Raw genomic sequence first — 3,883 nt, forward strand, 5'->3', positions numbered from 1 at the left:
TATTGGATTGCGTGACATGCTGCACTGTCTTGACTGAGGAAAGACGCCAGGTCACGATCTACTTACTATGAGGGATTTGATCGGTTTATGTGACCAACATACACTCCAACAGCCATGGTGATCGATATCTTGAAGAAAAACAGGATATGGCAAAATACTGTGTCATACGTGCAGCTCATACTCGTAATGGATATTCATCGGATATGGATAAAGGTGACTCTGATACTGATAATCACAGTAGTTGTTCATGTCAGCTTTACGAATGGTGTAATTGCTGCAGTGGGCTAAATGAAGGGTTACTTGAACCTTTACATTCCTTTTTAAAATTGAAGGCACTGCAAATGTAAATGTCAATCTTTCAGGCAGTTATTTCAGTTTGAAACAAAGTAAAGTTTCATTTAACTGTAAGATTGGTTTGTTTTTTGTTCAACGACCCACTCAGCAATATTTCATATATATGGCGGTGGTCTGTAAATCATCGCGTCTGGACCAGACGATGCAGTGATCAACAGCATGAGCATCTATCAATTGGGATACGATGTCATATGTCAGCCAAGTCCAACTCGATCCCCTTTAGTTGATCCTTACGACAAACTGCTGGTTTGCTGAAGACCAATTCTAACCCGGATTTTCACAGGTACTTTACTGAAAGAACTGGTAATGTATATCTTGAAATACCAAATATGTCCAGCCTCGTATGTAAGTGACCGACTTTTCATAAACATTCCGTCAACATATATTTTTTCATAAAGTTTGATTTAAGTGATAAATATACACTAAATGGTTGTCTTAATCTGATAGTAAAACTGTGATTTTATCCATTGCAGTTATGACTTTTTCCATATGCATTGAAACATTAGTGATTGACAGTTATGGATAAGTTATGGTTTGTGCGCACAAGATGTATTAAACTTTCTTTCAATTCTAACCTAGTTAACTATGTGTAATGAGACCAGTTTTGTGTCCAGACATGAAGTTGTTAGAAACGGAGTAAAACATTCACTCATTTTAATTCTGTGGTCGCCGTTGAATCCCTAAGAATCATAATCTTAATATTGCAATATAGAATTTCAAGCAATGAAGGTTTGTCTTTGAATGATTACTCTGAGATTATTAGATCGGGTCAGTAGCTTTGCATATAAACGTGGTACTAATCGACAAAACTAAGGTGACAAAACTGTTTGCCTTCAGCAACGTATTGAGTGAAATCGGTTCGATACAAGTCATGACGAAAATATGCTGTAAACATTACTTCTTATTCCATCCAAGCTTAAAGAGGACCAAGTCATGCCTCAGTTTAAAGTGTAAAATATTTCATTTTCAAATCAACGTTACTTTTTTCCAGGTGCGTCAAGTGTAATAATTTCACTTATTCCTTCAGTGGTGCCAACCAGACATGTAGATCATGTCACAGATGAACCACTTCGTTACAGAACCTTCTTATAAACTACATCGTTGACAGCGTTTCAGTTATTGATGTCCAACTAACATGTTATTGCCGTTGGTCTCAATCTACCTTGACCTTTTACCAACCACGTGTGTTGTCGTCATCCTGGTCCTTAACGTAACTGTTGCTGACGCCGTATAATCATGTCGAAGTTATATGTAATCAACCTTGTAAAGCTACACTGTTTGATTAATAGACAGTCCTTGATGACCAGTGTCATTTTCACAGCTTGGGGGTAGCTCGAGGGATATGTACATACGATACCTATCACAGAAAACTCGCTTCCGATACAACCGTGTAGGCGGATGACATCAAATTACAGACACTGACTGACAAATAACCCTTGTAATTTAGAAGCATTGTTGTGTCCATGTGTTTGTAATTGGATGTTAGATCTCAATACAATGGGTCATCACAATGTCATGTTGCAGCTGCTAAATTACACAAAGTTAAACTATATTGCTATACTGAAACTTATATTAGTATCAACACAACATATATGTATATCTTGTCATCTCGATGTATATCTTTGCCACCATTTATATTTTTATGGTCAGTTTACAAACTATTCTGCTTATACCAAACGATAATCATATTTATGCAGGCTATAGTTGGTTATAAAACTACATAAAACTACAAAACAACACAACATGTATGTCTCTAGTTACAATATTTTTCTTAAAGTTTCAGGCCACATACATAGTACAAACGTAATACAGATATGCATGAATAAGTTATAACACATGGAAATTACATCAGTAATTGAGTCTCGCAATTTAAAAGCGTGGAAAACTTCGAGAGTTGTGTAGCAGTGTTTCTACACTTAGAAGACATAAAATGTACAAATGTTCCATATGATTGATTAGTGTAGAAATATTTATCGGTACAGAGTAGGTTTTGTCATGGAAAATTAATATCATTTCTTACTTATATGTAATTCATATTCAGTATTACGGCTAAATTTTAACGATAAATAATTGTCTCTAAAGAACTGTCGGAAATTTATATCTACAATTTAGGTAGTTAATATGTGAAAGTGTGAAATATCTCTTGAACTAAGTTCGGCCTAACTACAGTCTCAGTGGTAGGGAGATGGGGAACGTTAAAAAAGGATTTTACTGAGGAGATATTAGTGCAGAAATGAGCAATGCGGTTCTTTTCAAAGTTCGAAGAGATTTATTTGGAGCAAACCATAGCTTTATGCAAATCAGTGTGCGATGATATTTTATAACAAATGACACTTTTTGAATGTCCAATTTGAAATTAGACTTAGCTTCATAATAAACGATAGCAGACGTAAAAAAATAACAACTTTAATACTGAAACTATTAAGGATATAGATACCATTGAGTCTCACTATCACTATGAAAAGAAACAGGTTGGAGGGGTCGTCTCAAAAGCAATACCAAGACGGGTGTTACTGACGGTAGTTGGGGTCGGGTTTGGGGATAGAGATATTAGCCAAGATTAGATAATCAGTAGAAACATATTCAATACACATGAAAAAGCATAAAATAATATCTGAGATGACCCCTTGTGTCTGTGGGCAGCACGTGCATTTCATGCCAAGTGAGTTGACGGTCCGTCGTCATACCTGGCTGAGCGACCTAATTGCCATCTATAGTCTGATCTATTGTTTTCTACGGAAGCGCTGAAGGGACCTGATGGTCCCTAAAATTTATCTTGAGCGCACAAGTTAGTATATTGAGCGCACAAGTTAATATCTTGAGCGCACAAGTTAGCATATTGAGCGCACAAGTTAGCATCTTGAGCGCACAAGTTAGTATATTGAGCGCACACGTTAGTATGTTGAGCGCTCAACTTAGTATCTTGAGATACACTGCTCCATAAGCAGTTCATGTGGAAGCAAGGAGGAGCGGAATCGCGAGCTGATTCATGCTTATTTCAGTCTTGGGTTCCAATACAAACACATAACACATCTTCTTGTCAAAAGTATCTTCTTGGTATAGTATAGTACGCCACTTGAAGCGTATTCTGAGGTGTATATGTCCCTCTTTCGCACCAGATACCAGATTTGCTGATGTTACAGTGAATGAGTGAGTGAGTACGGTTTACACCGCTTTTAGCAATACTCCAGCAATTGAGTGAGTGAGTGAGTTAAGATTTATAGTCACATCGGCAGTATTTCAGCCATATCGTGACTAAAACTAGTTCTAAATTCATAATACATACATATAACATATACAACCCTGTCAACGAAGGACAGTAAAACCACTAGATTATCACAGATTGAGTTAAAACTAGCTAGCATATATATTTAACAGTAGAAAATTATACAATGTAAAATGGGCGATAGATCGCCAACAGCTGAAGGTAGATCACCATACTAGGGACCATGGGGACTTACAGTGCCTTTGCTACCTGCATGGACCCTAGTTGGATTTACACCATCCCTTCAGCCGCTGGCGATTGTAG

This window comes from Haliotis rubra, unplaced genomic scaffold, assembly GCF_003918875.1.
Source record: "Haliotis rubra isolate DU_JTF1 unplaced genomic scaffold, ASM391887v1 Scf368, whole genome shotgun sequence".
Lineage (NCBI taxonomy): Eukaryota > Metazoa > Mollusca > Gastropoda > Lepetellida > Haliotidae > Haliotis > Haliotis rubra.